This window comes from Phascolarctos cinereus, unplaced genomic scaffold, assembly GCF_003287225.1.
Source record: "Phascolarctos cinereus isolate Bilbo 61053 unplaced genomic scaffold, phaCin_HiC Scaffold_2;HRSCAF=192, whole genome shotgun sequence".
Lineage (NCBI taxonomy): Eukaryota > Metazoa > Chordata > Mammalia > Diprotodontia > Phascolarctidae > Phascolarctos > Phascolarctos cinereus.
The window spans coordinates 74,766,539-74,776,516 of NW_027555625.1; the positions used below are offsets into that span (position 1 = coordinate 74,766,539).

Below are 9,978 nucleotides of genomic sequence, written 5' to 3' on the forward strand. Positions count from 1 at the left end.
TGGTGATGAAAGTAGGAAACAAGTTAGGGTACTTGCTAAAAAAGAGATCAAATATATCTGATTCATTAAGAAACAAAGACTTTTTTCAAACAATCTATTAATATAATCTAACTACACACACACACACACACACACACACACACACACAGAGCTTTTGTATGGAACATAGAGGATAGGTGATAGAGCTGTGGGACTGGGTAAAAATTAATTTATCCCCCATCTCTACCCCATATCACTAAGCCCCCAATGAACATGTTTGCTTACAACAGTTTTAACTGATAGAGGAACAGTATATTTCTGTGCCTCTGTCTGAGCATCAAAGCACAGGGAGAGCCCTTCTCTTCTGTTTCCCTACCTCTTCATCTCTCTCTGTTTCTTTCCAACTTTTTCACCTTGAAAGTTTGGGCAATCTCTTTCATACCTTCCCAAATTCCTCATTCAAATTCACACTGATTTTAAGGTAACATCATTAAACACCTTACTTTCCCTATCAAAGTATTTGTCCCAACCTATTCTGACCCTGGTCAGGATTGTAGCTAGGTTGGGGAGTGAGATACTACTTTATCATTACTACATCCTTATCAGATTTTCTGATGGCACAAAGTTAGGACAGAGATAAAACATTGGAATGAAAAGATTAGGACCAAGAAAGTTCTCATAAAGCTGGAATAATAGGCAAAAATATATAAGATGAAATTGGCTTGAAAAATTATAAAGATCTGAAATAAATACTCACCTGTTCTCACCAATATTTATTTCCAGTGATAATGACTTTCAGTCCAGGAACATGATAGCTTGAAAAGTACTGACATAGAGAATCACTCAAATCAGAATGGAGATGTATTAGATATAATTTGGATATAAGAAAGCTTGTAACATATCACAAGCAAGTAATTATCAATCAATGTAAATTTAAATTATTCTCATCAAAGAACTTTTTTGAAGAAAAAAATGATCCAGTAACAAAAGGCAGAGATAATGTATAAACAATCTGAGTACTACATTGATATCTTTCTGATGTCAAGATAATTTAAAGGATTCGTCCACTGAAGATTTAATAGAACACTCACTTATGATAGGACATGGGTGAACATCTGACATGGTATGTAAGTAGGGATACATTGTGTTTTAATTCATTGGAAGGAATATTTATATTGATGAGACGAAACATTTACTCTAACACAAATACAATGTCTTCTCTTAAAAAAATCAACTCATAAGTTTAAGAAATGGGAAGTATGATTACAGGTATTTGTGTTGAGGAGGAGGTTGGTAGCAAAATGAAATCTAATGTAAATCAAGTGTGCAGTATGGCAGGTAAAGAGTAAATGAAATCTTCATCTGAATGAAGAGAGATAGACCATTCAGAATAAGGTTAAAGCCCCAGTGATCTCTGCCATGGTCAGACCATATTTGTCATATTGTATTCCATTCTAGACAATACATTTTAGAAAGGACACTGACTAACTAAAGAGTATACATAGAAGTCCTGTCCCTGCCCCCAACCCCGTGCTGCTCTCTCTTGCTCTCTCCTCCCTGCTTCTCTTCTTCCCGGGACAGCTAGAGAGTGAGAGGGGATCTGGGATGATTGGGGGTCAGAAGGAGTCGCAAGTTGCTGGGCAGCCTGGAGGCTGTCAGGATCAAGTTGGCCTGCTTCAGGGTCACCTGCATCCTTAGAGTCCTGGCTGCCCACTTGCTTGGGAATTACACAGGAGGTTCTTTTGGGCCCAGGACTTCGAAACAGCATTTCCTCAGGCCTACACCCTGGAAGCACCAAGTGGAAATAACTGGAGACTGGACCAGGTGCACTCCCCTGCATGAGGCCCACAACAGACTGGCACCAAGGAACTGGAATGAAAAAACATTCTGGAATTCAGAGTTTGAAACTGGATGATTCACTTATAGATGGAGTAAATGACCAAGTCCTTGTGGCAGTTGTGATCAGTTTCACTTTTATACATATATACATACATTCATACATACATATATGTATATATACTTTTAAATAATGCAAAACAAAATATTAACCCTGATAACTAAGAGTTAGTGCTGGTGCTTCAGAAACAACTTCAGACAGATCAGGATGCACCTGCTGTTGTTCAGCAACAATTTATGCCCTGTCCAATTTGTTTACATCATTTACATCAAGTTTTTCTTCCTTTTTAAACAAACTGTGAACATCTCTTTTTTTTTTCCCATGGTACCTGCATTACAGCATATTGTGCATATTGGAAATATTGTTCATGGCTTGGGGCCATTAGTTATCCAATCGGCAGATCAATGGTTACCTTACTCCTACCAGTATTTGGTGAAGATAATCAGATTCAGGATTTCTCAGAATTGCATCATGATATTAATGACTATAATTGAGGATTCTCAGGACAACCCAGATTGATTGTGGAAAATTTATGGATCTGCTCACTTTACTGAGACATGCATCTAGGGAAATGTTTTCAATTGGGGACCTCTTCTGGATATTTGGCATCAGGATATTACTTTGTTTACTGGGAGTTTTTTTTTTCTATCTGATATCATCCCTGGATTTTGTTCCTGAAGCCTTGTTTGGAAGTCTAGAATTTCCAGATTATTTCTTTATCATCTTTTAATTGCTTATGTATGTTTACATCATGTATCCAGAAGTACTAACACAAAGGCCAAATATATGAAATAAATGAATGTTCCTTGAGTTTATGTGGGGAACCATAACAAAATACTTGAATATCATTTTGCAGGTTCAAAAACGTCTTAGGAAGTTTTGCTAACTGGAACTGTTTCAGTGTATTGGAGGCTGTAATTCTGAAGCTAGATTTATAACTATCTAAGCAATATCTGTTTGTTCAGTAAGTAGCTATATAAAATAATGCCTTCTGAAAAAGTCACTATAAGAGAGGGGATTAAATGAAAAGGAATTTTTTTTATATCTTATCTTTACCTATCCCTCAAAACTAAACCAATTGACTATGTAGAAAGTTATTATTAAATATGTAATTTTCCCACTACCTTCTTATATGAAATATAAATATTATAATGAATAATTTTCTAGTTATAGTAAAATGTTACATACAATTTAAAAAGTTAGTATCTTTAAGCATTTACTGTGTTTTGTGCATTTATTTGTAACACAATTTTTTTCCATTCCAATATAACTATTTTATCAGCTAAAACTAAAAGAACTTCAATCTTGCACAGGATTCACTTAGTGCATACATTGGGTCTCATAAAAAAAAATTTAATAAATTCCAAATTTCATAGTCTAGTGCAATGTCTTACAAATTGTAAGCACTCAATAAATGTTTGTTGATTGAACAAAACATATACATTTCTTCTTACCCAAAACACTTAATATTAATAATTGTAATACTTAAATCAATAGCTTGATATTTTCAAAGGGTAATCATATAACAGTAATTTGAAAAGGAATAAAGCCAACTTTCATGAACTAACTGCAAAACTTTTATCTGAATCATAAACAACACTAATTAAACATTACCAGAAAATAAATTACTGTTTCATTCAGTTCCGGCCTGGGATGTATCATGCATTGGTAGGATGACAGAGTGAGTGAGAAAAATATTTCTTTTCCTGGGAGTTGACATGTGCTCTTAAAATTCCTCAATTGACTTAACCTGGCATAGTTATTTAATGATCTTTGTCACAATACTGTATGAAGTAACAGGTAGATCTTAATGTGTAAGTGATGACAGATAATGAAAACTGTTAGCCTCATTAGTGAACATTTATTGAACCCCTACTGAGTATAATACTGTCCTCAGCATCAAGAGGGAAAAAATCAGAAAATCTTATTTGTTAGTCAATTAAATGCAGACATCATCTTGGTACTGACTTTAAAATGTCAATAATGATGGCCTTATTTTAGCTTTTTCTGCGATGGAGGACAACTGGCTGTTGATGTCTAAGGCTGAACCAAAGAGACATGAAAGATGAAATATTGTATCATATTATGTTTAGGTAGGATGGATTTGGGGATTTAATATCTGGGGCAAAAGAATAGAATATATCTCTGGAAGTATTTTAGTACAGTCTTCATTTCTATGGGATAATTTAGGTATAAGTCTCAAGCAGAAAATGGACTAGGTACTTTCTCACTATTGCTTATAAAACGTTAATTCCTACAGTGACTCATCAGAAAAGAGAAGAACAGCAGCTATGAATTTTTTTTGCTATACCTACATTTACTAAACTGAGGGATTCTGGAATTCTTCAAGTTAAGAATAAATCTGACTTACAGTGCAAAATTGAATTATTCTGTGAAAGAAGGAATTTTCAGTATCTATGATCTACTTATACTACCCACTATTAGAATTCTGATAAATATTGGTTTTATTTTAATGTTCTAGGTAAAGGTATTTTTATCAAAATTTTTAGCATTTTAAGCTTTGTAATATTTGAAACCACATGAAGTTAAAAAAGGGCATTTTAAAGTGAATGGACCTTCTTATGTTTATCACATTCAATTCTGGGAATGGATATAAAGAGATTTTAAATTTAATGTATTTAAACCTCCAACCGAGTTAAATACTTCACTTTTCAATCAGCATTTGAAATCAGTCATAAATCCCATGATTCAGGGTAAAAATCATACAAATCAAAGTTATGACACAGAGTGCCCCCAGGAGGACATAATAAATTGATCAATTATCTGGGGAGTAAGATAAAGTCCAGATAGTTGCCTAAACTCTACCTGTTGGTCAGATATCACAACCACCATAATTTCCATATTTTCTGTTGTCTTCATTACTGCAACAAGAAAATAAAAGTGATAAATCACTCATTATTATGTAAATATCTACCTCACTATGTTGTTATGTAGAAAAAATACTTGAATTTAAGCTTTGAATTTATATGTGCAAGTAATTTGCTCTTTCAAGTAAAAGTAGCATATATATATATATATACATATGTACACGCATATATACATGCATATTTATGTGTGTGTATATATGTATGTGTGTGTGTGTGTGTGTGTATGAGTAGTCAGAGAATAGTGATGAAGATATTGGGGAGACTACTAAGTCATAGAAGGAAAGACTATAAAAATTTTAGCTGAGATTTGAATATCAAAAAAAAAGAGATGGCTGCTATTTGCAGGTTAAGTGTCATGGGGATTAAGGATGAGCTTTGTTCTGCTTAGATTCAGAGGATACCAGTAGGGTCCATAAGTAGAATTTGTAGAAAGGCAGATTTAACCTTGGTGTAAGGAAAGAGAAGAGTTTCTAACAGTAAGAGGTATTCCAAAAGTAAATTGGACTATCTTCTTACAAGATAATAGGTGCTTTCTAAAATAAAGGTGTTTAAGACAAGAGAAAATTATGCAACCGAGATTAGAAGGAAAGCAGAAAGCTATTATTGCCAGCATTTCTGATAAAGTTCTCATTTCTAAAATATATAGAGAACTGAGTCAAATTTATAAGAATACAAATCTTCCCCAGTTGATAAATTGTCAAAGAATAAGAACAGGCAGTTTTCAAATGAAGAAATTAAAGCTATCTGCAGTCATATGAAAAAAATGTTTTAAATCACTATTGATAAGAGAAATTCAAATTAAAACAACTCTGAAGTACCACCCCAGGCCTATCAGATTCTTTAATATGACAAAAAAGGAAAATGAAAGGTGTTGGAGAAGATGTGAGAAAATTAGAACACATGCATTGTTTGTAGAGTTATGAACTGATCCAACCATTCTGGAGAACAATTTGGAGCCCAAGGAGCTATAAATTTGCATTCCCTTTGATCTAGCAAGAGCACTACAAAGTCTGTATCCCAAAGATATCATAAAAAACTAAAAGAAGAAAAAGACCCAGATGTACAAAGATATTTATAGCAGCTCTTTCTATGGTGGCAAAGAATTGGAAATTGAGAGGATGCCCATCAATTGGGGAATGGCTGAACAAGTTGTGGTATATGAATGTAATAGAATACTGTTTTGTTATAAGAATGATAAGCATACAGATATTAAAAAAAAACTCTGAAGACTTACATGAACTGATGCTGAGTGAAGTGAGAAAAAACCAGGAGAATGTCATACACAGTAACAGCAACACTGTTCAGTGATCAGCTTTAATAGACTTGGCTCTTTTCAACAACACAATGATCTAAGACAATTACAAAATATTAAAAATGGAAAATGCTATCTATATCCCAAAAAAGATCTATGGAGTCTGAATGCAGATCAAATATACTATTTCACCTTTTTGTTTTGTTTTGTTTTTCTTTCTCTTGGTTTTTCCTTTTTGTTCCAATTCTTCTTTTACAACATGACTAATATGGAAATATGTTTAAGATGATTGTACATATACAAGCTATATCAGATTGCCATCTTGGGGAGGGGATAAGGGAGGGAGGGAAAAAAAGTTTGAAACTCAAAGTCTTATAAAAGTGAGCAGTGAAAAATTTCTTTACATGTAATTTGAAAAAAATAAAATACTATCAAAAAAGAAATCATTAAAAAAAGTTGGGAAAATTAACATTTCTTGAAAAGGCTGAAGAGAATATTACTGTACTTTACTGTACATATATAGGTTGGACTTGATGAGTTATGGTTCTCCATATAAATCTGAGATTTACTAATTCTCTGATTCTAGATGATGATAATAAGTCATATTCAGAACTGATTGTAGAACTGTACCCATAAATTTAAGGTTAATGAAGAAATATCAACCTGCTGAGAGGTATTCAGTGGATTTTCACATATCTCCTTCTTTGACCCTGAAACTGCATGCTCAACATTATTAGTCACCACCAATCTAAGAACAGATACAAAGGTGTGGAGGAGTCAGTTTAAATGGATTCTTAAGAGCCAATTGCAAAATTTTCAGTGTAATCATTTACACTTCAGATGCCAGCAAATGCTGTAAATCAGTTTGATTTATTATTTTATTGATTATCTATACATAATAAAATGATGGAGAGTGTTAATAATGCAGATTAAACTCCAAAGTGTGTCACGCATACATTTAACTTTTTATAGAGCCAGTTTTTAACCTTTTACCAGAACACCCTTACGTGGATATCATGATTACCAAATTGGTGGTAGAGACACATTGGATGGGAAAAACTGGTTCCAAAAATAACTTGAAAGGATGAAAGTGACTTTAAATAAATATGAAGTCCTGCACTGGGTTTCTAAAACAAGTTGAATATATTTTGGAATGAGTAATGAGTGGCTTGAATATCATTCTCATGAAAGAGATCATGTAATGGATTATCAACTCAAAATAATGGATCAAAAGAGTAACATTTTTATTCATTTATAGTTAAACTCAGAGTTACAGTTTAGCTCATCTTGGGCTGAATCCTGAACTCTCTAGGTCTTCAGAACAGATTATTCCATTCCCTCTTTTTATCTTGTGGGTTTTATATGGTCTGGTGTTATTCGAATTCCCTTCCCTTTGTATTTGATGTTTATTTTTTCCTCCTTATTTCTTGAAGACTTCTCCCCCTCCCCCCAAGTTGAATGGTCATATTTAATCACTATGTGTCTTGAAATTTGGAGCATTAGTTTTTTTGTCTTTCTATGCAGTATTTTTAGTTGCCTCTTTCTTTTATGTGTTTAATTTCTGCAGTTTTCTTGTATTTTGTCTTACATAGTTCATTTTTTTACTTGTGATGTTCTTTTCTGAAATGTATAAACTTTGCTGTCTCCACGTGTTCTGTCTTTTAACATCAATATATTTTGTTTGAAGACAAAACATTTTCTTTTAATGTTATTGCTTTTTGCTTCTCTTCTAGATTGTTCTTAATGTCTATGCATTTGCATTGTCGATGAATAGTCCTTTCTTTTCATTTTAGAGATTTGCCAGCATAGACTTGTTTTTTTTTAAATTATGCTAATTATTTAAGCTGTACTGGCTATACAGTCTTTTCTTATCATTTTATTTCTATTTTTAAACACACAGAAAGAATATGCTGTGGTTCCACATTTTCGCATTCCACAGTTCCTGTATGTAATTGAGTGTTGGATTATTTTCTTTCATTTTGTAATACTTATTCAAGATTAGCTGAATGAATTTTCTAGAGCAGGAGTCCATATTTCCTCTAGTTGTTAGTGTTTTCCTTGTTGATTTATCTGCTCATGTGTAAAGTCTTCGAGTTTTCTTCTTCGTAATATCTTTGTTAATTTTTGTCTTTTTTTGGGAGGGAGATTATTTGAGCTTATTGCTCACTATCTGACTCCCTTCGTTCTGCATGGTTTCCCTATAGGCTGGACCTCAAATGGTCTCAACCTCCTTCAAAGCTCGGCAATTCACAGTTAATTCTCTTAAGTCTCTTCTCCAAGTGGTATTTGGGTGGATGGATCTGGTCCCGGCTGGATAGTAAGGTCTTTCCCTCAGGTGCGTTGGAATGACACATATTTCTTTCTAATACCACACTGACACAGTCATATAATGGTGTCTTGTCACACTTCTTCTGTTCTTCAGTTTTCTGACTGCTCCCCAACAGTGCATAGCATTCTCTTTGGTAGCTCCAATCTCTTTTTCCCAGTTTGGACACCATGAATAGGCACTACTTCTTTTAAATTTTTATTCTTTTGGATTCTGAGTGGCATGAACCATGAAGACAATGAGTTGCTTTATATTTGATGCATATTTTCTATTATAGAGAGGTTTTTGAGATCAGAGAATCTATTTAGTCTACCATTTTGTTAATCAGTGACCCAGTAAAGCAGATGCATTTGATTTTTTTTTTTAGCTCATTTGATGGTTACTTTAGGAATGCTTTCCTGCTTCATATGTTTCCTGTGTACCCGTGACCAAACAGTAGTTTTAAGTTGGATACATAAAGCTTTGGAGACAATCTGGTTAGCTTGAGGAATCTTGAGTTCTCATTGTGAAACTTCTTGTGTCAAGGGGAATTTCTGAATCAGGATGATCATGAGTGTAGAGTAGTTCAGTGTCTGGAATGTTTCAACAGAGGCAATGGACCTGGGGGAAATTTAATTTTTTTTTTGAAAATACATGTTAAGGTGAAATGTAAAATGCTGGTTCAGCAATCCTATAAAAGCGCATCATGTTTTGATATTTTAAGTATCTACCTCTAGCGCCTTTTCCTGAGATGCAGACTTCCATGACTAAAAAATCCAGAACTTCTGAAATACCAACATAGCTATTCCTAAAAGTTCCATCTTGCTACCACTATTTCATTACCCACATTCCTGGCTCCAAATTCACTAATCCAACTCCTTGTCTCTGTTGAAAGTCACTTCTGGCACCTGAAACTGAGGGCAAACAGCACAAAACAGAAACAAACACGCACAGGTCTATTTATCAGAGCTTGGGCAAAGGAAGGAAAGCAAGGAATAGGCAAGTTCCTCCTCTCTCAGTAGTTCAATTTATCGTGTTCAAACAGGGAAAAATGTTTGGAGTTGCCAAAGATAATGATGCAGAAAAAAGAAAAATAGCTTGAGTTTTTAGGATAATATTGAGTTGAAAAGATTCACCCACAGTATTGAAAAAAAGGGAAGGGATGATGATACAGCCAATTCAGGGATGATGGCTAAGAAAATCTGAGGGTTGGAGAAATTATAATACATGATAAAGATAAAGAACAGCATTCAGGATCATAAGGCTGGGGGAAAGAATGACATAAGATTATAATTAAATAAAGGAATTTGGAGTTAATGATCATTGAAGTGGAGCACTTTTAGGTGAAGACAAGCTTAATGGTATAATCATCTCAAAGAATCTAATGAAGTCTTTGAATTAACAGGAGCATAGGTGACACAACAAAGGAGTTGACAGTCTTGCAGTATACTACTGTTGTCAGAAAATGTCTCAAATGTATTTTTTTTCTGGGAAATGCTTAACCTGTAAAAACAAAATTCAGTGGATGACAGTGCTCATCACAAAGCCTGTCACACAGTGGGTGGATACTAAATGCTTATTGACTAACTGATATTTTTTAATATTTAGTTTTTTTCATATGGAAAGAAGATTTAAATTTCTTCTGCTTGCCATAAAA

General features: G+C 33.8%; 1 pseudogene; it reads left to right on the forward strand.

Moving 5' to 3' along the window:
• Positions 1 to 1,853: 1,853 nt before the first annotated feature.
• On the forward strand, positions 1,854 to 2,666 carry LOC110193264 (E3 ubiquitin-protein ligase RNF170 pseudogene; annotated as a pseudogene).
• The last annotated feature ends 7,312 nt before the right edge of the window (positions 2,667 to 9,978 follow it).